Source organism: Pelophylax lessonae, assembly GCF_965119305.1.
Source record: "Pelophylax lessonae genome assembly, chromosome: 4".
NCBI classification, from domain to species: Eukaryota; Metazoa; Chordata; class Amphibia; order Anura; family Ranidae; genus Pelophylax; species Pelophylax lessonae.
In genome coordinates this window covers 515,841,870-515,855,745 of record NC_138771.1, presented here as the reverse complement: position 1 = coordinate 515,855,745, position 13,876 = coordinate 515,841,870, and positions in this window count along the sequence as shown.

The following is a 13,876-nucleotide window of genomic DNA, read 5'->3' as shown; positions in this document are numbered from 1 at the left end:
TTTGCCACGCCAATGGCTGCTGATAAAGGATGCAGGCACTGTCCTGTCACCATTTGAGGAGGCAACAAGGATGGTGAGCCTCGACGATGCATGTATCAGTGACACTGTCCCTCTAATCTTCCTGCTGGAGCACACGCTTTGTGGAATCATGGACAGGGCATTTGAGGCAGAACAGCGGGAGGAAGAGGAGGACTTCCTTTCCTCACAAGGCCCCTGTAACAGAACCGTGACCCACACTGTGCTTTTGGACTTCCGTCAGTATACGTCTTCCTTCAGTCTTGAACATAGATATCAAATATTCCAGCCGCCACCATACAAAGCTAGCCGACAACTTAGCTTGTACTGGAACCTTCTCCTTTATTGAACAGTCACACAGTTTATATACAGCATGGACATCCCCCCTCCTGATTATATTACCACACATAGGTCAGGGGTTGCCTGATAACATTATCATATGCAGATGAAATTGTATACAGAAATAGAATTAACCTGAACTAATTATCTATCCATCTGGACAGAAACAATATGTGAGTTTATTAACAATTAACAACGGGACAGACATGCTTAACAGAATACACATCACCCCTCAATACACAGATAATAGAAAAAGACCGCCAGTGACAGATTGTCTGTCTCTTACATTGAGGTACAATACACGTTATCATAAGTGTAAACACAGAACCCATTTGAAGTAATCCAAACCATGTTCTCAGTGTCCATTAACCACTTAAGCCCCGGAGGATTTGGCTGCTTAAAGACCAGGGGTTTTTTTGCGATTTTTTACTGCGTGAATTTAACGGACAATTGCGCGGTCGTGCGACACTGTACCTAAACGAATTTGATGTCCTTTTTTTCCCACAAACAGAGCTTTCTTTTGGTGGTATTTGATCACCTGTGCGATTTTTACTTTTTGCGCTATAAACATAAAAAGAGCGTAAATTTTGCAAAAATAACAATATTTTTCACATTTTTTATATGAAATTCCCCCCAAACAAATGTAAAAATCAAAATTTTTTTAACATTTTTGGCCAATTTGTTTTCTGCTACCCATGTTTGGTAAAAAAAAATCGCAAAAAACGTATTTTGATTGGTTTGCGCAAAAGTTATTGCGTTTACTAACAAAGGGAAAGATTTTTGTCATTTTTGGTGGTTTTTTTTTAATGTAATGGCGGGGCGATCTGCGATTTTTTTTGCGGTACTGCGACATTGCGGCGGACAGATCGGACCCTTGACTGACATTTTTGACACTTTTGGGGTTACCAGTGACATTACTGCAGTAATCAGTGCTATACATATGCACTGTTACTGCAAAATGACACTGGCAGGGAAGGGGTTAACTTTATTGGGGAGGGAGGGGTTAAGTGTGTCCCTAGGGTCGTGCTTTCTACTGTGATTGGCTGTGGCTACTAGTGTAGGAACAGTGATCAACGGTCCTACATAGTAGAACCGTCTGAACACTGTTTCTACACAGGGGAGAATGACAGGCGGCTTGTTTACATCAGCCGCCCGACTTTCTCCCTCTGTACCGACGATCGGCGAGTGACCGGCGGACATCGGGTCCGCCGGTCACACGCACTAACTTCCCTGTGAACAAACCGCGGCAGGCGCGCGCCTCCGCGGGCACGCGCCCGACCGCTATTGGCTCACAAGGAAGTGACAGGCAAGTGACGTACCGATACGTCACTCTGCCTGGCCGGGGCTGACCGCCGCAGTATATAGTCGTGCGGCGGTCGGCAACCGGTTAAATACCCGTTTTTCACTCCCAGTGACGGTGAGTACCATCACAGCCCCCTTTATGCAGATAACATTCCTGAGGGGCCACAAAACACACAGGAGGAAGAGGAGGAGAAGGAGGATTGTGCCAGCATGGATGTAGAGGATAACATACTGCAGTCTTCAAAGGATGGTTTTCATTTTCCAGAAACCCAAGGAGTTGTACGTGACTGGGGAGAGGTTGCTCCTGACAATGTCCTCCTTAGTGACCCAGAGGACTTAGAATCTCATGCCTCCCCAAACATATGCTGCATGGGCTCCCTGTTGCTGCAAAGCCTGCGAAAGGACCAGATTATACATGGTATCAAGGAGAGGGATCATTACTGGTTGGCAACATTACAAGGGTAAAGTTGCAGAGCTCATCCGGCCTTCGCAGAGGGGGCAGAGGCTGAAACATCTTGAGGACGTCTTGAAGAAAAATTTGTGTAACACCTTTCCAGACATTGTCCATTTCCTGGACAACGTGTTTCTGAGGCTTCGTTTGTTCAAAGGAGGAGCGGTGGAGAAGGCGGCCGGCAGATCAATGCCTTTAAACAATTCTTTAGTCCTCAGAGCCAAGGGCTGTAAGGTTTAAGCAACCATTGGCAGCGTCTGCAGCATATGGTGCAGGATTATCTAGACTTGGAGTCCTTTCCAACTGAACATCCACTGGGTTGCTGGGTCTTGAGGATGGACCAATGGCCAGAACTTGCTCAATATGCAATCAAGCTATTGGTCTTTCCTGCTTCCAGCATGCTTTCCGAAGGGACATTCAGTGCTGCTTGAGGTTTTGTGATGAATAAAAGAGTGCGTCTGTCCACAGACTCTGTTGACCGGCTGACATTTATCAAAATGAATCAGTCCTGGATCAGCAGCAGCTATCAAGCCCCTGATGCTGATGTAACTGATTGAATTTGCTAGGGATCTGGGATCCCTTGAAGACTGCCTTTGCTGCTTATCCTATTCCTGAATCTTGATTATGCTAGCTTCCAACAATGTTTTTGGTTTAGGTCACTACCAACACCCAAGGCCCAATTTTTCTGCACCTCTATGACAGGTGCCTGTAGTTTCAATTTTTGGTCCTAATTTTTAACAGCATGGCCTGTTCCTGCTCCCAGGAAGAGTAACTGTGAGGGGTTACAGTGTTCAGGCACCACCAACACCCAAGGCCCAATTTTTCTGCAACTGTATCACAGGTGCATGTAATTTCAATTTTTGTTCCTAATTTGTAACAGCAGGGCCTGTTACTGTGCCCAGCAAGAGTAACTGTGAGGGGTTACAGTGTTCAGGCACGACTAGGGATGGGTGATCGGTTTGGCCTAAACATTGCACATTCAGGTTCTCGCCTAACACCTGAACTTTCTTGGCACTTAGCGGGATGTTCACCTGCCGAGCGCACAGTCAATAGGTTGTTAGGGCTTCCCTGCTGAGAGCTCAATTTAAAAAATAATTGTAAAAAGAAAATGTCAATTTAAAAAAAAATGGGGTAAATGGCACCTGGTATGGACTGGGGGGGACCCTACGCTGTTTTTTTTTTTTTCATTTTTTTATCTGTATTGCCGGGAGCCAACAGTAAATTACAGCTGCGAGCAAATTTCAATTTCATTTTTTCCTTTAGAAATATCAGTATTGCTGCAACAAGCTACATACAGTACATCGTACAGATGCGTTACTTTACAGGCACATTAGGGGACCCCCAGGCACGATATTTAAAGGAATTTTTCATTTTTATTGTTTCACTTTAAGCATCATTTAAATCAATGCTCCTGTAAAAACAATTGTTTTTTAAAAAAAAAATTGCATTGATGCATATCCCCCAGGGCAATACCCGGGTCCCCATACACTTTTTATGGTAATAATTGCATATAAGCCTTTAAAATAAGGACTTTTGAATTGTTCATGTTCATGTCTCATTGAATTTATTACAGTTTGAATGTTCGCCAGAACTTTTACCTTGTCCAAGATGTTCTGGTGCGAACCGAACAGGGGGGTGTTCAGACAATCACTAATCAGCAGGTCTCAGCCAAAAATCATTGTCTGGGACCTGCTGACAAAATCAGTGGTTTGACACAGCGCGGGTCAGCAGGGGATGCACACACGCATGCCCCAAAACCGGTAGCAAGCCAGCAACTAGTGATGGGCTCGGGCATGTTTAGGATCGTAGTCTCAACCCACCTGAGTAATAACGCCAGGAAGCTGACACTGCACACCGCCAATCATAGGCAGTGAGGCATTTCCCAGCAGTCTGTGCAGCTGTGGACTGGGAAATGCCTCACTGCCTATGATTGGGGGTGTGCAGTGTCACCTTCCTGGAGGGATTGTTCAGGTGAATTGGGACTATGATCCCAAACACGCCTAAGCCCATCACTACCACCAAAGGTTGCTGAGCCTGCAGCTACCGCTCAGTTACAGTAATTCTACTGTAACCGAGCGGCAAGTGGTTAATAGTAGGGTTGAGCGGACACCTAGATGTCCGTGTTCGACGGGTTCGGCCGAACTTTAAAAAAAAGTCCGGGTCCGTGTCCCGGACTTTTACCGAACTTTTCCCGGACACCGAACCCCATTGAAGTCAATGGGGACCCGAACTTTAAGGCACTAAAATGGCTCTAAAACACCAAAGGAAAGGGCTAGAGTGCTGCAAATGGCAGCAAAACGTAATTAAGAGCATGGCAAGTGCTCTGCAAACAAATGTGGATAGGGAAATAACTTAAAACAACAAAAAAAAACAGAAAAATAAAACAATGTTCTTCTTCATCTCTGAAGGACGAGGCCCATATGGAGTAGGAGGGAGGTTGAGGTGGTGGTGGATGTGGCGGTGACATAGGCGTGCGCACAGGGTGTGCTGGGTGTGCCTGGGCACACCCTAATCACCTAGGGCACATAGCATTGCCAGTGAGGAGATGGGAAAGATCTCCCTGGGACCTGCTCTGCTCTATTTCTCCTTGCCTACAGGTACATGGCCCCGATACATTACTCTCTCTGCTGGCAAACACATGCATGTGTATTTCAACTTTGGGGTGCACACCTTAATGCAATAGGCTGCGCACACCTATGGGCGGTGTAGGTGGAAGCGGCGGTGGAGGAGGACCAGGGCCGGATTAACAGCATCATGGGCTTGGTGCTGAGGATTTTGAAGGGCCTTAAGGGCCGTGCCTTGCCATGCACCCAGAGGAGGAAGGGTGCAGCCATGCATGCCTAATTCAACATGGGATGCTGTCTCTGAAGCCCATAAACACATCCATGCATCGCCAACTGTCCCTCCTTGTCCGGCCTTCACGCTGTGTGGGGAGGTTCTGAGGGTGCTGCCTGGGGAAGCGAGCATAGAAGCCAGACTTCTGTGTTTACAAGTGACAGAAGAGCGGTAACAGTGAATATGGCCAACCCGGGGCCTATATAAAAGGTAGGGGCCTGGAGCTGCAGCTCCAATAGCCCCTACATTAATCTGGCCCTGAGGAGGAGGACGAGGTAGCCAACACTGCTTCTTTTCAAAAATTTTAAATGAGGGTACACCCCAAAAGAGTGAGAAAGAGCAAAAATGGAACAATGGGTGGGTAAGGTCGGTATCCATTGCTATTCTGCATAAGGTACGGAAAAGTCCCGTGGGATCCATGCCTGGTTCATTTTAATGAACGTGAGCTTGTCCACATTGTCTCTGGACAGGCGGCTGCGCTTGTCTGTTATAACGCCCCCAGCCGTGCTAAATACCCGTTCAGATAATACACTGGCTGCAGGGCACGCCAGCACCTCCAAGGCGTAAAGGGCAAGCTCAGGCCATGTGCCCAATTTGGAGACCCAGAAGTTGAAGGGGGCAGACCCGTCATTCACTACATGTAGGCGTGTGCACACATACTGCTCCACCATGTTGGTAAAATGCTGCCTCCTGCTAAGACGTTCCATCTGAGCTGCTGGTGCTGCTGTTTGTTGTGGCGTGCTGACAAAGCTTTTCCACATTTCGGCCATGCTAACCCTGCCTTCTGAGGTGCTGGCGGTGCCCTGGTTGCGTTGGCGACCTCCTCCTCCTCCTCCTCTGCCTTGTGCTTCCACTGTGGCCCCGCTGTCAGATGGGAATGCCAGCAGCATGGCGTCTACCAGCGTGCGCTTGTACTCGCGCATCTTGCGATCGCGCTCCAGTGAGTGAATTAAGGACGGTACGTTGTCCTTGTAACGGGGATCCAGCAGCGTGGCCACCCAGTAATCAGCACAAGTTAGAATGTGGGCAACTCGGCGGTCGTTGTGGAGACACTGCAGCATGTAATCGCTCATGTGTGCCAGGCTGCCCAGAGGCGACGAAAGGCTGTCCTCTGTGGGAGGTGTATCGTCCGTGTCCTCTGTATCCCCCCAGCCACGCACCAGTGATGGCCATGAGCTGGCCTGGGTGCCACCCTGCTGTGAACATGGTTCCATCTCCTCCTCCAGCTCCTCCTCCTCCTCATCCTCCTCATCCTCCAGAACTGTGCCCCTGCTGGACAATTGCGTCCCTGGCGTTTGCGTGTGCAGGAACCCACCCTCGGAGCCCCTTGCGAATGACTGCCCTGAAAGCCTTGGAAATGTTACCTCTTCATCCTCCTCCTCCTCCTCATCCTGTGCCACATCCTCTTCCATCATCGCCCGAATTGTTTTTTCAAGGAGGCATAGAAGTGGGATAGTTAAGCTGAGAACGGCGTCATTGCCACTGGCCATGTTGGTGGAGTACTCAAAACAGCGCAACAAGGCACACAGGTCTCGCATGGAGGCCCAGTTATTGGTGGTGAAGTGGTGCTGTTCCGCAGAGCGACTCACGCGTGCGTGCTGCAGCTGAAACTCCACTATGGCCTGCTGCTGCTCGCACAGTCTTTCCAGCATGTGCAAGGTGGAGTTCCACCTTGTGGGCACGTCACATATGAGGCGGTGAGCGGGAAGGCCGAAGTTACGCTGCAGCGCTGCCAGGCGAGCAGCAGCAGGGTGAGAACGCCGAAAGTGCGCACAAACGGCCCGCACTTTCTGCAGCAGCTCTGACATATCGGGGTAGTTTTTAAGGAACCTCTGCACCACCAAATTCAGCACATGCGCCAGGCAAGGGATGTGCGTCAAACCGGCTAGGCCCAGAGCTGCTATGAGATTTCGCCCGTTATCGCACACCACCAGGCCGGGCTTGAGGCTCGCTGGCAGCAACCACTCATTTGTCTGCTGTTCCATGCTCCTCCACAACTCCTGCGCGGTGTGTGGTTTGTCCCCCAAACAGGCAAGTTGTAAAACTGCCTGCTGTCGTTTACCCCTGGCCGTGCTGAAGTTGGTGGTGAAGGTGTTACGCTGTCCGGATGAGGAGGCGGTAGAGGATGAGGAAGCGGAGTAGGAGGAGTTAGGAACAGGAGGCAAACTGAAGCGCCCTGCAATCCTCGGTGGTGGAAGGACATGCGCCAAATTGCTATCCGCCTCAGGCCCATCCGCCACTGCATTTACCCAGTGTGCCGTTAGGGAGATATAACGCCCCTGACCGTGCTTACTGGTCCACGTATCCGTAGTTAGGTGGAAAAGTAGTGGCGGCTGGGCACGACGTACTGTGGGACAGCCACCGACATAAGGTTTTTAAAACTGTGCGTCTCCACCAGACGGAATGACAGCATTTCAAAGGCCAATAATTTTGAAATGCTGGCATTCAGGGCCAGGGATCGCGGGTGGGTAGGGGGGTACTTCCTCTTCCTCTCAAGTGTTTGGGAGATGGAAAGCTGAACGCTTCCACGGGACATTGTGGAGATGGTTGTTGGTGACCCAGGTGGTGGTGTTGCTGACAGATCGTCTGTTTGCGGGGTGGCAGGTGCCGGTATCACTACAGATGTGGCTGGAGCGGCCGAGACTGCAGCAGAAGAGGAAGCAGGATGAGCCAGAGACGTTTCTTGGTTTTGAAGGTGTGTACTCCACTGCAGCTCATGCTTTGCACTTAGATGCCTGATCATGCAGGTTGTGCTCAGGTTGAGAAGGTTTATGCCTCGCTTCAAGCTCTGATTGCACAGGGTGCAAACCACTCGTGTCCTGTCATCAGCACATTTTCTAAAGAACTTCCACGCTAGAGAACTCCTTTGAGCTGACTTTGGTGCGCTCGTTCCCTTGCTGCGTTGGGCAGTAGCGGGCGTAGTGTCTAGGGCACGGCCGCTCCGCTTCTGCACCCTGCTCCCTCTTCTGCTGTGCTGGTGGCTCTGTGCGACCACCGCCTCTTCCTCCAAACTACTCAGGTCACCTGCATGACGTTCATTCCATGTGGGGTCGAGGACCTCATCGTCCTCCACATCATCTTCCACCCAGTCTTCACCCCTGCCCTCCTTGTCGGTCTCCACAATGCTGAACGCCGCAGCAGTTGGCACCTGCGTTTCGTCATCATCGGAGACGTGCTGCGATGATCCTTGCATGTACTCATCTTGAGAAATAAGTGGTTGGGCATCGCTGCACTCAATCTCTTCCACTTCTGGGGCAGGGCTAGGTGGATGGCCCTGGGAAACCCTGCTGACAGAGTCCTCAAAAAGAATAAGAGACTGCTGTATGGCTTGGGGCTCAGACTGCTGGCCTGATTTGCAAGGGGGTGAGGTGAAAGACGGTTGGACATTGGCTGCAGGTGCCAACTCTGACCTTTCTGCAGTAGACTGGGTGGGAGACAATGTGAAGGAACTGGAGGCACTGTCAGCAGCAAACCAATCTACTATCGCCTCAACTTGTTCTGGCCTCATCACTTCTAGGGGCGTTTGATGCCCTACCAAATACTGATGCAGGTTCTGTCGCCTACTCACACTTGAGGAAGGTGTTTCACTTGTGCGTGTAGCTGGCACAGATCGACCACGTCCTCTCCTTGCAACAGGAGCTCTACCAGCAGCACCACGACCCAGGCCACGGCCCTTATTTGACGGTCTCCTCATATTTCTGTAATTTAAGATCTTGCCCTAGAAAGGTTTTTATTGAATAGCGGAATAGGAAATATGATCCAAAAAAGTGTATGTATCTCGCACGTACAAAACCACACTAGGCCCCAATTACTATTGTTTCTACCCCTAAAAGGATGGATGAGGAGTAGGAGGAGTATGGAACAGACAGCACCCTCAAATCTTCAGAAGTATGAGATGAACCCCAAAAACTTGGAAAGGTGGATCTCACACGTACCGACACAGACTATCCCGCAATTCAATTGATCCTCAAAGGTTTTTATTGAATAGCGGAATAGGAAATATGATCAAAAAAAGTGTATGTATCTCGCACGTACACAACCACACTAGGCCCCAATTACTATTGTTTGTACCCCTAAAAGGATGGATGAGGAGTAGGAGGAGGAGTATGGAACAGGCAGCACCCTCAAATCTTCAGAAGTATGAGATGAACCCCAAAAACTTGGAAAGGTGGATCTCACACGTACCGACACAGACTATCCCGCAATTCAATTGATCCTCAAAGGTTTTTATTGAATAGCGGAATAGGAAATATGATCAAAAAAAGTGTATGTATCTCGCACGTACACAACCACACTAGGCCCCAATTACTATTGTTTGTACCCCTAAAAGGATGGTTGAGCAGTAGGAGCAGGAGTATGGAACAGGCAGCACCCTCAAATCTTCAGAAGTATGAGATGAACCCCAACAACTTGGAAAGGTGGATCTCACACGTACCGACACAGACTATCTCGCAATTGAATTGATCCCCAAAGGTTTTAATTGAATAGCGGAATAGAAAATATGATCAAAAAGAAAGTGTATGTATCTCGCACGTACACCACCACACTAGGCCCCAACTACTATTGTTTGTACCCCTAAAAGGATGGTTGAGCAGTAGGAGGAGGAGTATGGAACAGGCAGCACCCTCAAATCTTCAGAAGTATGAGATGAACCCCAAAAACTTGGAAAGGTGGATCTCTCTCACACGTACCAACACAGACTATCCCCCAATTTAACTGATCCCCAAAGGTTTTTGATTAAATAGCGGAATAGAAAATATGATCCAAAAAAAGTGTATGTATATCACACGTACACAACCACACTAGGCCCCAATTACTATTGTTTGTACCCCTAAAAGGCTAGATGAGGAGTAGGGGGGGTATGGAACAGGCAGCACCCTCAAACCTTCAGAAGTATGAGATGAACCCCAACAACTTGGAAAGGTGGATCTCTCTCACACGTACCAACACAGACTATCCCCCAATTTAACTGATCCCCAAAGGTTTTTGATTAAATAGCGGAATAGAAAATATGATCCAAAAAAAGTGTATGTATATCACACGTACACAACCACACTAGGCCCCAATTACTATTGTTTGTACCCCTAAAAGGCTAGATGAGGAGTAGGGGGGGGTATGGAACAGGCAGCACCCTCAAACCTTCAGAAGTATGAGATGAACCCCAACAACTTGGAAAGGTGGATCTCTCTCACACGTACCAACACAGACTATCCCCCAATTTAACTGATCCCCAAAGGTTTTTGATTAAATAGCGGAATAGAAAATATGATCCAAAAAAAGTGTATGTATATCACACGTACACAACCACACTAGGCCCCAATTACTATTGTTTGTACCCCTAAAAGGCTAGGAGTAGGGGGAGTATGGAACAGGCAGCACCCTCAAACCTTCAGAAGTATGAGATGAACCCCAACAACTTGGAAAGGTGGATCTCTCTCACACGTACCAACACAGACTATCCCCCAATTTAACTGATCCCCAAAGGTTTTTGATTAAATAGCGGAATAGAAAATATGATCCAAAAAAAGTGTATGTATATCACACGTACACAACCACACTAGGCCCCAATTACTATTGTTTGTACCCCTAAAAGGCTAGATGAGGTGTAGGGGGAGTATGGAACAGGCAGCACCCTCAAACCTTCAGAAGTATGAGATGAACCCCAACAACTTGGAAAGGTGGATCTCTCTCACACGTACCAACACAGACTATCCCCCAATTTAACTGATCCCCAAAGGTTTTTGATTAAATAGCGGAATAGAAAATATGATCCAAAAAAAGTGTATGTATATCACACGTACACAACCACACTAGGCCCCAATTACTATTGTTTGTACCCCTAAAAGGCTAGATGAGGAGTAGGGGGGGTATGGAACAGGCAGCACCCTCAAACCTTCAGAAGTATGAGATGAACCCCAACAACTTGGAAAGGTGGATCTCTCTCACACGTACCAACACAGACTATCCCCCAATTTAACTGATCCCCAAAGGTTTTTGATTAAATAGCGGAATAGAAAATATGATCCAAAAAAAGTGTATGTATATCACACGTACACAACCACACTAGGCCCCAATTACTATTGTTTGTACCCCTAAAAGGCTAGATGAGGAGTAGGGGGGGTATGGAACAGGCAGCACCCTCAAACCTTCAGAAGTATGAGATGAACCCCAAAAACTTGGAAAGGTGGATCTCTCTCACACGTACCAACACAGACTATCCCCCAATTTAACTGATCCCCAAAGGTTTTTGATTAAATAGCGGAATAGAAAATATGATCCAAAAAAAGTGTATGTATATCACACGTACACAACCACACTAGGCCCCAATTACTATTGTTTGTACCCCTAAAAGGCTAGGAGTAGGGGGAGTATGGAACAGGCAGCACCCTCAAACCTTCAGAAGTATGAGATGAACCCCAACAACTTGGAAAGGTGGATCTCTCTCACACGTACCAACACAGACTATCCCCCAATTTAACTGATCCCCAAAGGTTTTTGATTAAATAGCGGAATAGAAAATATGATCCAAAAAAAGTGTATGTATATCACACGTACACAACCACACTGGGCCCCAATTACTATTGTTTGTACCCCTAAAAGGCTAGATGAGGAGTAGGGGGAGTATGGAACAGGCAGCACCCTCAAACCTTCAGAAGTATGAGATGAACCCCAACAACTTGGAAAGGTGGATCTCTCTCACACGTACCAACACAGACTATCCCCCAATTTAACTGATCCCCAAAGGTTTTTGATTAAATAGCGGAATAGAAAATATGATCCAAAAAAAGTGTATGTATATCACACGTACACAACCACACTAGGCCCCAATTACTATTGTTTGTACCCCTAAAAGGCTAGATGAGGAGTAGGGGGGGTATGGAACAGGCAGCACCCTCAAACCTTCAGAAGTATGAGATGAACCCCAAAAACTTGGAAAGGTGGATCTCTCTCACACGTACCAACACAGACTATCCCCCAATTTAACTGATCCCCAAAGGTTTTTGATTAAATAGCGGAATAGAAAATATGATCCAAAAAAAGTGTATGTATATCACACGTACACAACCACACTAGGCCCCAATTACTATTGTTTGTACCCCTAAAAGGCTAGGAGTAGGGGGAGTATGGAACAGGCAGCACCCTCAAACCTTCAGAAGTATGAGATGAACCCCAACAACTTGGAAAGGTGGATCTCTCTCACACGTACCAACACAGACTATCCCCCAATTTAACTGATCCCCAAAGGTTTTTGATTAAATAGCGGAATAGAAAATATGATCCAAAAAAAGTGTATGTATATCACACGTACACAACCACACTGGGCCCCAATTACTATTGTTTGTACCCCTAAAAGGCTAGATGAGGAGTAGGGGGAGTATGGAACAGGCAGCACCCTCAAACCTTCAGAAGTATGAGATGAACCCCAACAACTTGGAAAGGTGGATCTCTCTCACACGTACCAACACAGACTATCCCCCAATTTAACTGATCCCCAAAGGTTTTTGATTAAATAGCGGAATAGAAAATATGATCCAAAAAAAGTGTATGTATATCACACGTACACAACCACACTAGGCCCCAATTACTATTGTTTGTACCCCTAAAAGGCTAGATGAGGAGTAGGGGGGGTATGGAACAGGCAGCACCCTCAAACCTTCAGAAGTATGAGATGAACCCCAACAACTTGGAAAGGTGGATCTCTCTCACACGTACCAACACAGACTATCCCCCAATTTTACTGATCCCCAAAGGTTTTTGATTAAATAGCGGAATAGAAAATATGATCCAAAAAAAGTGTATGTATATCACACGTACACAACCACACTAGGCCCCAATTACTATTGTTTGTACCCCTAAAAGGCTAGGAGTAGGGGGAGTATGGAACAGGCAGCACCCTCAAACCTTCAGAAGTATGAGATGAACCCCAACAACTTGGAAAGGTGGATCTCTCTCACACGTACCAACACAGACTATCCCCCAATTTAACTGATCCCCAAAGGTTTTTGATTAAATAGCGGAATAGAAAATATGATCCAAAAAAAGTGTATGTATATCACACGTACACAACCACACTGGGCCCCAATTACTATTGTTTGTACCCCTAAAAGGCTAGATGAGGAGTAGGGGGAGTATGGAACAGGCAGCACCCTCAAACCTTCAGAAGTATGAGATGAACCCCAACAACTTGGAAAGGTGGATCTCTCTCACACGTACCAACACAGACTATCCCCCAATTTAACTGATCCCCAAAGGTTTTTGATTAAATAGCGGAATAGAAAATATGATCCAAAAAAAGTGTATGTATATCACACGTACACAACCACACTAGGCCCCAATTACTATTGTTTGTACCCCTAAAAGGCTAGATGAGGAGTAGGGGGGGTATGGAACAGGCAGCACCCTCAAACCTTCAGAAGTATGAGATGAACCCCAAAAACTTGGAAAGGTGGATCTCTCTCACACGTACCAACACAGACTATCCCCCAATTTAACTGATCCCCAAAGGTTTTTGATTAAATAGCGGAATAGAAAATATGATCCAAAAAAAGTGTATGTATATCACACGTACACAACCACACTAGGCCCCAATTACTATTGTTTGTACCCCTAAAAGGCTAGGAGTAGGGGGAGTATGGAACAGGCAGCACCCTCAAACCTTCAGAAGTATGAGATGAACCCCAACAACTTGGAAAGGTGGATCTCTCTCACACGTACCAACACAGACTATCCCCCAATTTAACTGATCCCCAAAGGTTTTTGATTAAATAGCGGAATAGAAAATATGATCCAAAAAAAGTGTATGTATATCACACGTACACAACCACACTGGGCCCCAATTACTATTGTTTGTACCCCTAAAAGGCTAGATGAGGAGTAGGGGGAGTATGGAACAGGCAGCACCCTCAAACCTTCAGAAGTATGAGATGAACCCCA